Genomic DNA, 16,762 nt, shown 5'->3' with positions numbered 1-16,762 from the left:
CTTCCTGGGCTTACCTGTCTGGCTCTGAGTCCCTGGGCACTGGTGACTGGCATCCTGCCAGCCTCTCCCAGGATCACACGAACGGCCTGGATAACCTTTTCAAATGGCAAATTGGATGTGTCCGTCCTCTCTGTGTTCCTCAGATCACTTTCTCTGCCCCAAGCAAGAAGTGGTGACGCAGTTGCGGCAGCTGTGCTGCCACTACGTCCATGCCTCCTCTTCTTACATCTCGTCTGAAGGAGAGGTGGGTATCCTCCCCTCTACCCAGGGACCTGTGTGAGGTTTGTTCTAGTGCAAGGGCCGAGCTATCAACAGTGCAGTGGGACCAGGTCCCAGAGCTGTGAGGAGCCCTCTGAGCTCCAATTTTCTAGGTTTTCTACGTCCTAATTGAAGAGTAGGGGGCTATTATTCAAGCTTCACTAGGGACTCTGGCACCTTGGCTATACGACTGTTCTAGTGGGGAATGGGAGATGCAACATTTGGCTTCTTTGTGTTGATAGTTGTTAGTGGTAGGGACACAGAAAACAAATTTATATACCTTTATTAGGTGAGGCAGTACGCAAGGCAAAGGTGATTAGACCATGTTGTGACTAGTGTATACTGTTTATTGTGTCACTTAATGTGCTCTACATTGTTTTTTTAACATACTATAAGCATGAAGAAACATGTTTATGCTACTGTTCAATACTATAGACCTGACTACTCCGTCTCCCCTGCTGATATACACCTCCGGTGTCCCAATGGCGTAAGAGCCGCTGGAGTTTTTCTTTTTTTTGTTCGCCCTCCCTATTTAGAGTAGTCAGACAAATTGCAAGGTTTAGCTCTCTGGCACTTCCACTTATAGATGTATAGGACAGTGAAATCTACAAAATGACCAACGTGCCAGGGAAGAAAATTGCCATGGTGAGGGGGCCACTGTTTCAAAAACAAAATCCCGCTTTGGGATAAAAATACATTGGAAGTTTGAGAGCTCCCTCTGCTAAACTTTCAATGCATTTACGGGAACTACAGTAAGGGCAGTTCCTGGAAATGCAAGAGCTGTCCGTTGGACCTGCAGACATCTCTAATTTTGGCAGGTAGAGTACCCTCACCATGTGGAAGGTACTTACTTCGTAGGCCAAAGTCTTAATCAGGCCCTAACTGTTTCTTTACAGATAGTTATAAAGCCCATGTAGCGGCATATACCTGTTGGATATTTTGTAAACAATAATCTACATTATTTCCAGGGCTTTAAGTGGGCCGGGTCTCACTGGTGCTGAGCACCGGCAGTTTTTTGAAGGGTACCTCGAAACGGGTCTCTATCGGGCTCTGTTTTGTGCCCTGGCACAGGAGGTCCGTTTTTTTCCGGACTGCAGTGATAGCAGGCACATGGATGTGTGCGTGCTCACACTGCTCACTTCTCACTAGTGGAGAAGTTACGACATGACGTCATGCCGGGTGAGCATTGTAGGGGAAGGGAAATGCTTTAGAGAGTCATTTTCTCTCTGGATTTCCCTTCTCTTTTTGAAACTCAGGAGCAGCAACATTGTCCTGGTGTCACCAGGGCTTTAAGTCAAAGCTTTTGCAATATTAAATACAAGCCACAGTTGCTGCTTATTTATCTTATGCAACTAACAACCACTGACTAAGCCAAGAGTCCTGACTTGTTGTAGGTATGATGTTACTTGCTGTATCATATATCTGGATGCGATGAGAGAAACAGCAAAATACAAGTCGGGCGGCACACTATGCTAAGCACAGATTTTTAGCTTAGGTGTTTAAGCCACGCCCTTAACTACATTGGCCACGCCCCTTTGAGAGATGCCCCAGTTTTTTCGTCCCACTTAAAGCCCTGGTTATTGCTGTCAGGATGGACTGGCCATTCCGGGGTTCGGCCATGTCCCCGGTGGGCTGGAGACCAGGGGGCTGATTTGCCCCATTTAGGGCCGCTCTCACTAAGCGCTGGAGGGACACATTGATTTCAGCAGCGAAGTGCAATGAAAATAGAAGCCTTAGCGCAGCCAACGGAGCTGCCTGGGAGTCACTATGCAGTGAGGGGGCTGGTCCGACACTTTACCAGGGCTGCTTATAAATCTCAGTCCGGCCCTGATTGCTGTGCTGGCCCACTGGGCTGAAATCCCCTCAGCAAACTGTCCGCAGAGACCTACGCATTTGGTTAGGGTAGCGACTATTTTGTTTTATTTTAAAACGCAATGTTGACGTGCGGGCTCGTGCTTGTCTGGAGCGTCGGAGATTGTGGTGGGAGGGGCGGCCCGACACAGCCCATTTAACAGGTCAACCCCTGTCACCTGCTGTATGCCCTGCTAGACTAGCAAATAATTGGTACCGTGTTGGCCTACACCGAGAGTGCTTAATGCTCTGTAATCACAACAGCCACAAACTTTGATAATGATCTTAATCGGCTAACCTGAAAGACTCCTCTGCGCCTTCGTCTGCTCGCCCCACCCCTCGGCCATCCTCCATTCATCATATGCACGCTGGATAAACCGCCGAATCATAGACGAACAATCAAAGCCGGCGATAATCTGCACCAGGCGAGTCAGGGGTCACAGGTCACGCAAAGGAAGCGGGCCTGGGGTCAAAGGTCGCGAGGATCAGGGTCAGGAGAAACGACCAGCTTTGGGAAAGGGGGTGACGTTAAACATTCCTCCTCCCTTACATTGCATGCACAACGTCTTCTACACCATGAAGTGAGGACATTGTGCACTAACTTCTCTCAGTTCACCGATGTGCATTCTTTTATGAGCACGATCCTTTTGGTTGTTGTCACATATGTGTCATACTTACAAAGTAGGTTTCTGTATTGTTATGGTTGATATAAAATGCCATGAATAAAGATTTACAAAAATACTTACAAAGTAGGGAGACGCGAACCCGAACAATATCAATAGACCTTTAATGCCTTTTAACTTTTGAGCTTTTTATCCTTGTTGCTCGATAACAAGTTGCATTAAGAAAGCCGTAATAGAGGGCAGGCCAGGGGGCTCTAATCGACAGACAGAGGGGAGCTGTCGAGTCTTGAGTGGCATTTGAATATAATTTGACTGATTTGCCATGATTGTCTCTGTTATTAACTGCATAGTTCTTAAAAAGATATAATTGTTTATCCTCGGAGCTTGGAGATGCTCTGAAAAACCTCTGAACTCTACTCAGAAACGGACATTTAAATGTACCTACAACCTTGCTCTGGTTCTGCGTCTTTGTTCATAGACGGGTTTCACAAACTAAAAAACCTGCTGTGGAAGAGAACAAGTAAAGGTTGACACTCAACAATGAAGCAAGTATTGGCAATGCGAAAAGGTCTTGGTTATAGGTGAAATGATTCAATCTGTGTGCACTCTTTCATTCATACTTGCACTCATGCATCCACTGGCTCTTTCTTTCAGTCGCTCATTCTCCTTTCCTTAGTTAAACACGCACAAACTCAGTAAGCATAGGCAGGATACATTAAAAGAATAAAAGAAAACATGCCACCTAAGCTCGGTGGAAATATGCTTAAAATTCACTTAAGGTGTGCAGCCACCATGCAGTGGTGTTATATCTAGTGTATCTTTGTTTTAAAGTTCCAACATGGCCTCCAAGTTCAGAAGCATCTAGGAATAGTAAAACAGTGATGCACTATGCACAGTGCCGTTCCTAAGTGGTACTTGTTAACTGAGTAACGTTCTTAAAAGCGAATTAGAGAAAAACATCTGTGGCTGTTGGTAATCTTAATCCTTCTTTAAATACCAACTGGTAATGTGTCTTGCTTGATAACTCCCTTTGCAACCGTGAACCTTGTCGACTTTTCACTGGTCATTAACTATAGTTTCTTTCGTTTTTGCAAAGAGTGACCTTTGGGTTTCTAGGTTTTCTAGGTTTCTGTGGAAGATGCTGATGATCCAGCGAACTTGACAGCTGCAACAGCGAGGCACGTTGTTCAGGTTCAGGCATGCAGGAGCTGGACATGTTGTTATTCCAGCAATCTGGAGAAAAGCACGTGTTGGCTGGTAATTGTATCTTAAATATAGCTGTGCCCAAGATGGCTGCTGAGACCTGCAGGAACTCATGAGATCCCTCTTCCTATCTGCAGTGAGAGTTTGCACTGATCCTGTCCACCAAAGAAAACTCCAAGTTTAGAAACTTGAGCCACCTAGAGATCACCATGCCCCAAACAGGAGTGATGAAGACCTAGGACACAGCAGGGTCAAGTTTAAATATTTGAGCCACCTGGAGCTCTCCATGCCCCAAACGGGAGCAATGAAGACACAGAGCAGAGCAGGGTAGAGCTTGAGAATGATGTCACAGGGGTGCCAGGCACTTGGATAGATATGGACACAGACTGGACGCGGGTGTGATGGCATAGGGGTGCTAGGCACACGGGGAGGGTTTCATTGACAGTCCCCCCCCCCTTTAAAAATCCCCCCAAGACTGTATCTGACTGGTTTGGGTTTGTCTGGGTGGTGTTTATGAAAAGTAACAACCAAGGGGGATGCATGATGTACATTAGAAATGGGTTCACAGGATCTCTCTTTTGGACTGAAACCCTTCCATCCCACTAGGCAGTGAATTTATGCATTGGAATCCAGACTAGATCAACCTTCAAATTTCAAGTCATCGATGGAGATCGGTGGCAGTGTACTGGAGCGACTTAAATTTGCAGAAGTGTTATTTAATACCATGAAAAACTCAAATAGGCCCAAAACACTTGGTAGGAAATTCTTTCCTCCATGAAGATGAACATTTCTAGTAGAACGCCAAACAACATGATATGGTAGCCCTGTGCTACGGTGTTTGTCAACTTGAAGGATTCTTTACTAGTGTTCAATAAAGTGTTAAGGTTTTCATGATGATCGTGGCTCAAAAACATCTTACTTTCCATATACAACTCAATTGGGTGCTTTTGGGATGCCAACCTTGTAAGCAAAAGAAATGGGAAATTCCCAAGGACGCTTGTCTGGAGTTGTTGTAGGCAAATCCTGACACCCACAAAACACTAGGTCGATCTTTTCCCTCTTCTACAATCTATAGGAGTTAATGAAAGTAGTGCTCAATAGTTTGATTTATTCTTTACACCTGACCATGCATTTGTGGATGATAGCTAGAAGACAACCATAACTCCATGTCTAATGATTCACACAAAGAATTCCAAAATCATGTTATAAATTGTATTCCTGGGTCAGTAATTATTACAGATGGCAATCCATGTAATCGCACAATCCTGTTCATGAATATTGGAAGTAATTTGGCAGCTGATGGGATCTTTTCAAGGGGATAAATTGGCCAATTGATGATCAATAGTGCTTAAAATTACTTTAAAACCTGTCTTGGCTTTTGGCAACTCGACAATGAATTCCATGGCAGTGGTTTTTCAAGGTTTTGGGGACATTTGAATGAGGCAAAGTAAGCCAGAAGGAGAGGCATGTGATCTCTTTTCTTGGGCACAAACGGGAACGGGTTTTAACATATTCATGTGAATCTTTAAACATGGATGACCAACTAAAATGTGTTTTAAAAAAGGCAGGGTATTTTGGGATCACGATGACCAGCCAAAGTTTTGTCATGACAGAACTGCAAGGCCTCTGTAGCAAAGAGTCCAGTAAAAAGCAATATTTTCTCATGGCTGTATAACCCATCCTTTTCTATCAATCGTGTTTTGTTTGATAACCACTGGACATGGGTTCTATCATCTAAGATTTATATGAATAATTTTAGAAAATCTGCAGTTAAAACCATCCCACGAAAACAATGAGCTGGGACTATAAAGATGAGATTTTCTTTTCTTGTAACACTTTTGGTGTCTGCAATATGGGACAAAATGATTAGACCCCTAAGGGGATGAGATGCGTCCTAATGGAATGGAAGGTTGGACCACTATGTATCAAAATACCAAAAATAGAAAATACCGTGTGTGGCTCAACATTAATAGTTTTTTTCAAGGAAACTCATCAATTGATCACCAAATATTTTGTAAACTTCATCATTAATCTCATCAAATCTTTCACTTGCAGTAAAATATCTTATGAAACATAAATCATACTCATGAAAACATACAAGAGAAGTTTGGAAGGATTCTGAATATGGTCAAAATTAACATAAGTTACATATTATACTTTCTCGTTACCATTCATAAGGTGCAGCATTGATGAGTGACAAATAAATGTGAACAAGTTCAGAATGCTTTCCTAGTTTCTGAATTTAAGGACAAATATTTGACTAATGTCCTTAATAAACGTATCTGTACAACATTTAAAGCAATTACAGTCAGGGGATCATGAGTAAAATATCAAAACATTAGGACTAAGAGGAGTCCAGAGAAAAAGGAAAACTAGTGCAAACATAAAGTACAGAGTTAGTGGGCTTTCAAAGTAGCGCAGTAGTGTGGACAACAACACGAGTGCCAATACCCGAAGTATAGATATCTGAAGGGTGAGCTTGTGAGAAAAGGAGACCCTCTGATTTAATCACCTGACACCTTCTCAGTCTCTCTCAGGTGCTGACTGAAGGTTCATTGACTGAGAAGGGCTGGTTACTCTAAACTTAGTGAGCCCCCACCAAAAGGGATATTGCCAATATTAAGTACAAACAATATGGTAAATGCACACACAAAGATTTACAAATGTGTGAGGGACTCACTAATGAGGATGGAAAAAAATCCTTGTCAGAACATGATACCTTCAATATAGAGGAATTGGCTAATTTGCAGAAGGCACTGAAAGACCCTAGGAATGAATTAGATGCCGAACAGTAGCTGCCCTTCATACAATGGCACGAAGAAGCACACAAATGAAAATGCATGAATCTCAACTGCAGAGTACAAGAGACTCTCAGGAGAAACAAATGGAATGTCAAATTGGCCATGGGGACAGAGTGAGGGCTTGTGCTCCAACTAATCCACTTCCCAATTTATCTTTTCCCTAAATTACTGAGCCACAAGAGGATTTGATGGACACGTTGCCCATGCTGGCCAATGGTTCTGGAGGAAGCAGCTGGTGATGCACCTGGTAACAGAGCAATTCCTGCAGTACTACTGATGGCTAGAGAACAAGGAGGTGATGTGAAAATGAGTTCTGTGATGTGATTTGCTAGGAGCATAACTATCAGGTCGGTTGGTGCTGAGTTTGTGCAGGGATTATTACAGAATTGTAAGAGCCAGTTGACAACCATGTGTATTGGAGGGCAAATTAAGATGCCAAGGGATTGGTGACAAATGACAATCACTGCCTAGCCTTGCTGGAGAAAAAGAAAGAGAATGCTGAATCAAGTTAAATGCCTTTGAATATGCAGTGAGTGATTAAAGGAGTGGGATGAGGAGACCCACAAAAGGGGGAGCGAAAAGGAGGGCCGGAAGGTGGAAGAATGTGAATATGAAGTGGAATGGGGGAGTGGCCCTGGGGTTAGAAAGTTCTTATTTTGAATGTGGTCATTTGGGGCTTTGGAGGCAATGTTCGCCCAAAACTCTGTCCAATGCACCTGGGCTATCGGACCAATCTGGGTACCATCAAATTTCTCAGAATCCTTACCCCGAATTTAAGGCAGCCCCAGAGGTTTGGACGGTGATTTGTAAACCCTAATCTCAGTAGATCAGAGGGGCCCATTTGTGAAATGTCATTGATGCCAAACACACCACTTATCTTATTTGAACTGGTGCAATACTGTCAGCTCTCAAAACCTCAGCATACCCTTTTTTACCTCATGGGCATGTCCATAGACGCAAATAGTATTTTCAATTAGAGAGTTCTCTACCATATTAATTATTCAGTGTCCATTTCTGTAGGACCTTTTCTCCTTAGTACAACTTCTTTGAAAAACCCCTAAGGTTATTATGTAAGTTAAACTGTATTTTCTTTTGTAATCCAGAAGCGGTGTTCATGAACATACCTCAGCGTGAAAAGAGTAAGGTACTGGTATTATTATATGAAAGCTTGAGTCGCTCAAAAGGAGCAGACTTGGTTGCCATGCCCACTCACTTAAAAAAAATTACTTTTTCAGGTGCCATCCACATTGTGGTTCTCAGGGGCTAAATGTGGCATTCACCTCCTCAATATGACCTGTAAAGTTGAAGATTGACCTACAGGAAAAGTAACTAGAATACCCACTAATACATGAGACAGAGGATTGTATTAGCAGACTTTGATTAAGCAAAGGCTTCTAGTACCTATTCTCAGTAAATGTAAAACTGTGATTCCTATTTGCAAGGTGAGAAAATCCAAGATCATAGCGCTATTAATAATGTGGTGATCCCAAGTTTCCCTGTGGTCTACAACCTTGCTACCATTCTCTCCTGCATCCATTCCAATGCCCAATGGTTCATCATGGTAGATTTCTGATTCACTTTCTTTTCCATCCCTATATATGAGGAGAGTCAGTATCTCTTCTTGTTCACATTCTTAGTGTCCAGCTTTAATGAGCCCGTCTCTCTAAATGATTTACAGAGTCACCCTCAGTATTTTTACAAGCCACAAAGAAGGATGTGGACATGTTATTTTTCCCCTTGGTTTCTACACTAAGTGCATATATATAAGCAATTTATTGTAGGCGCTGTTACTCTAGATCAGTGCAAGAAAGTTCCACCTAACTCCTCATTAAATTTGCTAAGAAAGGGCACAAGGCTTCAAAAGAGAAAATACATTTCTGCCTTTGCCGAGTGCGGTACCTTGGTCATGAAATTTCTGCTGGCCAGCTCCACTTGTCCTCTGAACGAATTGAAGCCTCACATAAGTTGCACTGTCACATTACAGTTTTCCAAGAACTTACCTTTCTGAGAAAGGCAGGGTATTGCAGAAAGGGTATTCTGGGTTGTACCTAAATGGCCAAACCCTTGCAAGAGTATATTAGAAAAGATACCCCTGAAACCCTGCAGTGTTCTGGTGAAGACAAGAATGCATTTGTAAAAATTAAACTAGCATTGACTGCTGCACCTGCTTTATGGCTTCCCTGTCACAAAAGCTTTTACTTTGTATTGGCACAATAGAACTGGAATTGCAGTTGTTGTATTGGTTCAAAGCCACAGGGATCAGAAAAAGCCCATGGTTTATTGTTCCTCAGTTTTTGACCCAGTTGCAGCTGGACTCCCACTGTGTTTATGGTCTGTGGTGACTGCTGCTAATCTTATTGAAGCTTCTGAAAATATTGTGTTGAGCTACCAGTTAACTGTTGTTGTTCCCCATTGAGTGGTTGCACTCCTCATTTCCACACAAATCCCACACCTCTCCACAGCTTGACTGTCTCTGTTTGAAATATTGTTTTCTGCCTCTCATATTACTTTGTTCCTTTGTCCTGCTTTGAAGTCCACTTCCTTTATGCCCACTAGCATGGATGGAGGTCCACATGACTGTGTTTTGCCTATTGCCCATGCCACTAAAGCCTGCATTGATATGACTGATATGACCCTAAATGTCTGTGAAATTGCATGCTTTGTGGATGGATCATGTTTCAGGAATGATTAGGGTAATCTAGTGGCTAGTTATACTGTTCATACAGTATGCCAATTTGTGGAAAGCTGCTATTTACCCACTATGAAATCAGCTCAAGTCACAGGGCTCATCACTCTCACTCAAGCTTGTATTTACCAATATTTTATTATGAAATATAGATGTCATCTTACAGTGGTTTGAAGTTTCCTGTGGCATTGAATATATTTCTAAATTTTCATGGGTGAAGTAGGCCTAGAAGCCAGAAGGCTAAGCTTTGTACACACGCTTCCTAGAGGTACCACTTTGTTATTGAGCTTGGCAAGTGACAGCAGTATTTAGGAGAATTAGGAGCCTACTATATTATGTATGAATTCTATCTTCTTCTCAAGGAAGTTCAGCACGTACTTGAGGAAAAAATCCATACACCTGCTCATTAGTAAAGTTTTCACTGAGAGTAACACATTTACGTCACCTGATTAAGCTCAATTGACTTGTGGTTTGGTGTTTGTGTATTTTTAGCTCCATGCTCCAACTAACTGTTTTCTGGCTAGAGCCTTGGTCAGTTCAAATGACAATTGTCTCTGATGTTTTGCTGTGCTGTCTGATATTTTCCATTAAATGCTAGTTGAATTTTAGGCTTCCAGAAATTTTGTCTTTTATTTTTAATTCAAGGATAATGCAAAATTACTGAAAGTACGCAAATTATGGTGGCATAATTCAAATTTTGTTCAGATCTAATCATTATCACAGTGTGGTGGGAATACATTTAGGTGCCAATTACGATCTGGTAAAAACCGGGTACGAACCGTCGGTCGGAGCGTATTCTCCGTCCGACTCGTACCCGGTTGTAAAACATTACAAACATGGAATTACGATTCGCACGGAAACACCATTTCCGTACGAATCGTAAAAAACACCGACCGACGAAAACATGCATACGAATGTGATCCGGGAATGCTGCGACGTGATGTCGGGACGCTTCCAGGCAGCGTTTCACGACCCAGGAAGTACGATTCGAACCGACAGCAGTCCGGATGGCAATATTTTCACGGCACCCAAAAAGTGCCGGAAAGCGAAGTACGGCGCGAAACGACCAGAGTAGGTGGCCCGGTAAGCGCCGTACCCCCCCCCCAGCCCCCGTACGTACGAGTCGACCCCCCCAGCCCCCGTACGTTCGAGTCGACCCCCCCGGCCCCCGTACATTCGAGTCGACCCCCCCCGGCCCCTGTATGTTCGAGTCAACCCCCCCCGGCCCCCGTACGTTCGAGTCGACCCCCCCAGCCCCCGTACGTTCGAGTCGACCCCCCCCAGCCCCCGTATGTACGCGGCGAACCCCCTCCCCCCAGCCCCCGTACGCTCGCATCGACCCCGTGTATGTACACCCGAGTACGTGTCGAACTGTACGTGTCGTACCCCCGTGTATGTACACCCGAGTACGTGTCGAACTGTACGTGTCGTACCCCCTGTGTATGTACACCCGAGTACGTGTCGAACTGTACGTGTCGTACCCCCCATGTATGTACACCCGAGTACGTGTCGAACTGTACGTGTCGTACCCCCGTGTATGTACACCTGTGTACGTTCGAGTCGTACCCCCACCCGTGTATGTACGGTGCTTACCCTCAGTGCGTAGCGCTGGGGGTACGCACCGTACAGTTCGACACGTACTCGGGTGTACATACACAGGGGGTACGACACGTACAGTTCGACACGTACTCGGGTGTACATACACGGGGGTACGACACGTACAGTTCGACATGTACTCGGGTGTACATACACGGGGTCGACGCGAACGTACGGGGGCTGGGGGGAGGGGGTTCGCCGCGTACATACGGGGGCCGGGGGGGGTCGACTCGAACGTACGGGGGCCGGGGGGGGTCGACTCGAATGTACGGGGGCTGGGGGGGTTGACGCGAACGTACGGGGGCCGGGGGGGGTTCGGCGCGTACCGGGCACCTGTTTGGACGTCTCCATTGTTTGCTATAGGAGTTCGGTGCAGACGGTCTTTTAACCATACGGTTGTACAATCGGACGCCCGGGACGGATCGTACTTGCACAGTCGGACTTCGCTTTTCATGTTTGTACGGTAAATCGTCCGAGGACGTGTCGGACACATTTTCCGACCCGAGGACGTGTGGGGAATTGTTCCCAATGCGACTCGTGGGCTTTTTACCATGCGAATCGTGATTGCCAGTTTGTACGGCACTTGTACGATTTGTACGGTAAAAAGACCAGATACGAGTCGTACGGGAATTTTTTTTACCGGATCGTGATCGGCACCATTGTCTATTTTTTTTATCAAACATCAGCTGAATCGGAATGCAATAGCAGTCTGGGAAGCCTTCAAGGGTGGAAAACTTAACCATTTCAAAATTCAGATTAGGAGCAAAAATGACCCAGTCTTTTATGTCTCTGGTAATTTAGGAACCATAATATTTTATTTTATTATACAAAAGACTGAAGTTAAATCTTTTTGTTTAGGACCTCAATCGAGTTTGTGAATGCGAATGGTTAACCATGGAAGTTCAAAAATGTTCTTTGGTGCATCAATTAAGTCAAAAATCAATTTATCAGCATGGTTGTACTTGGTGATGGACCAGACTGTAAGTTAATGTCGTTGATATACACCGCTACGTTTTTGTATTTGATTTGAAGAGGTATTGTTTTCTTGCATACTGGGTGTCAATAAAATTCCCAGTAGTACAGAAGTCTATATTCTTTTCACTAGTGGGGGAGTCACTAAAATGGTCAAAAGGAGATGCACTCCATCAGATGACAAGTTTGAGGTCGATGTTGCAGACAAACCCAGCAGTGTGCCCACCTCTTCACCCACTGAATTAGTTAGTTTTCTGACGACAGCGGAATTCAGTATTGTGGACTCATCCTTGACTTGATACATCTTCTTTGGTTTGTTTGGATACTCCTTAATGGAATGTCGACTTTTTGCCACAGTATAAACACTAGTTAAATTTACTAAGTTGGCCTCTCTAATTCCTCCAATTTGTTACATGGGTTCACTGGTATCTGTAATTTTAACACTGTCTGTTCAGGTTTTATCCCTAACCACCATTATTTTGTTATCTACATTTTAAACCTTTTGAGACATTCTCTCTAGTAATCAATTGTTTAGTTAATCTACTAATTCTATGAATTCTGTACAATCTTCAGATGGAGCCACAACTTGGGCAAGGAGATCCTTCAGGTAATCTCCAACGCTCTAGTAGAAGAGTGAGGTCCTCTTGGCCAGTTGGTTTCTAATACCAACTGATTAAAGGTAGTTATGTTATTTAAGAAAGCAGATGAGCCCTGTTTTAAACTTAATAGTCCATTATCTGCTGGTTGAACAAATGTTTGACAGGAGAACAGCTTCCACATCTCTTCCTTAAAGCCTAGGTAATATATAAAAGTGGGTCATTCCATTAAACAACATGAATTGACCACAGACCTGGCTCTCCTACTATGTAAGAGGATAACCACTTCTTTTTAGGCATCATACGGAAAGGCTGTCTATCCAAATAGTGGAATGCAGATGACAATGGTTTTGCAAAAATCCTAAATTTTGAACTATCTCCAGGGAAGGATTTAAGTGGGGGGAATACAGGTCGGGATTACCACCTGAATCTGCAGGATGCCTTTCTAAGCAGAACCTGTTGCTGCTGAACCCGAATTTAACACCCCCTCCCCCACATCCCCATGAAACTTGAAAACTAGCGCTTGTCTGAGTAGATTTTAAGGCCTAGCCTCTAATGGTATAGGTAGAGATCATGCTCCGGAGCAAAGAGTTGCTCATTGCTGTTACCTCTGATCTAAACATCTGAGGGACTGATTCACAAAGGTAACTTACATTTTTTAGAAAGTTTGCACTTTGGAGTAAATGTACTACTTTCGGTATACAGAAGTGTAAGTTATATGTCTCCATCCTCTTGTGTGCATGGGTGACATGCTACTCTAAACTCTTCTTTGACCCTTCTCAAGCCCCTATTACTCCTACCTGGTCCCATCTCCTCTAGGAGTAAGTCTGCCCCTTTTCCCACCCACTGCCTTGTGGTCCTCTCACATTTACTTCTAAAACACATACTTACAGAGTAAACTCTGTAATCGAGGTGGAAAACTCTGCAAACGTAAGTATAGGTACACTTCCATATTGTAGTATGTTTTGTAGCACTACAAAAACGACTAATAAGTGCACTTTGGAACTCAGGTCCTGATTGCCTGCTTCAAAAGATAAAAACATATTTCCAATGTTCTTCACTGTAAAATCCTGTGTGTCCATATCGCCATGGCAAGATTATTTATGTGGGCTTTCCCTTCTTTTTTTTTAAAAAGAGGACCTTATTTATAAATATAAAACATCATAATATTAAATAATACAATATATTATAATTCAATATAAAAATATAATATAATATAATACAAGATAAAGTCAAGTTAGATAAAATGGTAAGACAATAAATATAAAGAAGGAAAAGGGGGGAGGAGACGGTAAAAGGGAAAAGGGCTACATAACAATCACATATATCTGGTTTAACATAACTACCTATACAATTACCATTTCTATTAAAAAGCGTTGAGAAAGAGATCAAAACGGAATTATATGATATTGATATGAAATATAACAGTAAACATATTCATGGGGGTTTAGGTACCTCTTCAAGCCGGGTATTACAGAAGTACAGTGAATTTGCAGATAGATCTAGGAAGTGAGTGATGGGTGACTGAAGAGAATATCTTTTCATAGCAAGAGAAAGAGGATGAACATATGCTCTTTCTAATCTGTGGTTGTAACAAACTCCATACCACCAAGCCTACGGGCTTGCCCTTATGACAAGGTTCTGGATGTGCGGGCACTTATCATGTTTTTTCCAGATGTGCTCTATAAGATCTTGTGAAGGTGATATGTGGCCAACTCTCTCCCAAACTCCTTTTCCCTATTTCTTGTCTAATTTCTTACAATAGCAGATAAAGTTGGGACCCAGGGTGGGTTGTTTTTGGAGTGTCTCTTGTAAACCTTTTGGTTGTGATGAACTTTAAGAGACACAAATAAATTGTTTTTGAGAGGGTTAGCCTTAACTCTTATTATGAATTCATTGTCAAGTCTGATTAATAGATGGGTCACTCCAAAGAGTTCTCCCTACCCGTAAGAGATCTTGTATTTTCTCTTGTCTATATTTCTTAGTGGCTTTAACAGTTGATAATTACAATAAATAAGCCAGGCCTACCTTTTTTCCCTAACTTTTAATAACAAAAAGAACAGATCTATGGCATCTGAAATACATTTTCCAATTGAACCAATTAGACCTGCTGCCTTTATGTTTGGCTTGTCACCACAACCAACCCAGGCCCACTCTATTATCCATGAGTGTAGCAATAAGAAAACTACCACGAATACAATCATAAAGTTACACACTGAGAAAATTACAGTACATAATATAATATGCAAGTCTTGCTAAGAGGGCCAAACAAGGATTATTACAGTTGTTCAATTCTCACCCCCTTGATTATCTGGGGATAACCAATTCCCTTGCCTACTATGGCAATTTGTGAGATTCAGTGCAACAACATACCTCTCTAATGGCTTTAGGAGCAATCCAGCTTTAAAACATGCCTTTTCACTTCTACGTATGTTTTTCAAGATATGTGTGTCAGGTATAGTGCCCTTGTCATAATACTTTATAATAAACAGATTTGGCATTTTGCCCTTGTTCGTTGATGTTAGAACCGGCGGTCTCTAGTTGGCAGAGGTATACACTTCTGACAAATAGGGACCAACCAACTCTAGTCAGGGAAAGGGGATTACACACTCAGATAACCCCTGCTACCCCCTTGGTAGCTTGGCAGAGCAGACAGGCTTATCTCAGAGGCAGTGTGTTAAGCATTCATGACCACATACAGTAATAAAGTGAATACACTACAGATGGACACGACACCGAAGTTATTATAAAAATAGGATCTTTATATAAGGTTTAGCACAAGACCAAATAACGACAAAAATATACCACAGTCTTAATAAATACTCTTTGGAAGGAAAAATAATAGTTCAAGTAAGGTTTCTTCTTGGCAAATAGTTCTTTAGCAAAGTATTCTTCTGAGCACAGTTCTTTGGCAACAATGTAACCCCCACAGGAGTCACACGACGTCGAGTCTACAAGATTCCCAAGGTTCGGCGTCGACCGCGACGAGCGCTACGTCGAGCCTGGAGTCGCAACAGACCCCACAAGTACAGTACCTTGAGAAACGAAGAAAACGACGATCCACGGCGTCGAGATGTCGGCGTCGAGGTCGGCGTCGATCGTGCCTCGGAGTCAGGTCAATCCGCAGCGGCGTCGAGGGATGTCGGGCCGGAGCAGCGCTCACGGCGTCGAGAAGGCGTCGAGTCGATGCGGTCAGCAGCGGCGTCGGGACGGGGTCGCTTGGAGGTAGAGCCGATACTCACTCCTCACTGGCGTCGATACCGGCGTCGAGACGGGGTCACTTGGAGCCGGGGCCGATTCCCACTGCTCACTGGCGTTGCTGCTGGCGTCGAGACTGCAGATTTTCCCTTGTGTACTGGAAAACACTTTCCAGCAATTCAGCAATTCAGTAGATGGTGAAGTCCTTTGGCCCTGTGACTTCAACAGGAGACTGGCACTCTTCCAGTCCTTGGAGATTTTCTAGCAAGTGTTCAGAGAGTACACACCAAGTTCCTCTCTCCTTGTTCCTTGGCAAAAATAAAGAAGCAGCTTTCAGGTTCCTCCACAGCAAAACAGCACTCTGGCAGAAAGGGGAGGCAAGTCCTTAGATCAGCAGGCTTCTTGTCCTTGGTACAGGTTTCCTTGTCAGAAGTGATCTGAGTTCTTGGTTCAGGGGTCCTTCTCTTATACCCCTTTTTCCCTTTGTTCCCTTTGTCCAAGCAGGGAGATTCCCACCATCTCAGGTTTGTTGTGGGTGTTGCCAGGCAGAGGCACCTGGCCTATTCACTGAGCAGGGCAGAGTCCTCAGCCGCCCAGCAGGAGGCGGAGCCAGTATTGTGTCAGGCAGGGCAGGCTACTCTTCCCTCACTCTACGTGTAAACGCCCCATTCACCCCACACTGACTCACTCAGACCTCTGGAGCCACCCAGCCCCTGACACACACACCAAACCAGCAGAGACCGGTAGATAGTTGGACAAGAAAATAGCCACTTTCTAAAAGTGCTATTTTCAAACATAGAATTTAAAAACCATCCATCCTAAAGGGTGTGTTATTAAATTCTGAGTTCAGGGATACTAAACTCGACTTGCTACCATGCTCCCTGAGTCAGATAGATTATAATGGAGTTAATAATCAGTCTGCCCAGTCTGGCCTATTGGAGGCAGGTAGCCCTTCAATAGTGAAAAACGAAAATGGCT

The sequence above is a fragment of the Triturus cristatus genome, chromosome 11 (genome assembly GCF_964204655.1).
Source record: "Triturus cristatus chromosome 11, aTriCri1.1, whole genome shotgun sequence".
NCBI classification, from domain to species: Eukaryota; Metazoa; Chordata; class Amphibia; order Caudata; family Salamandridae; genus Triturus; species Triturus cristatus.
This window is presented reverse-complemented; position numbering follows the sequence as displayed.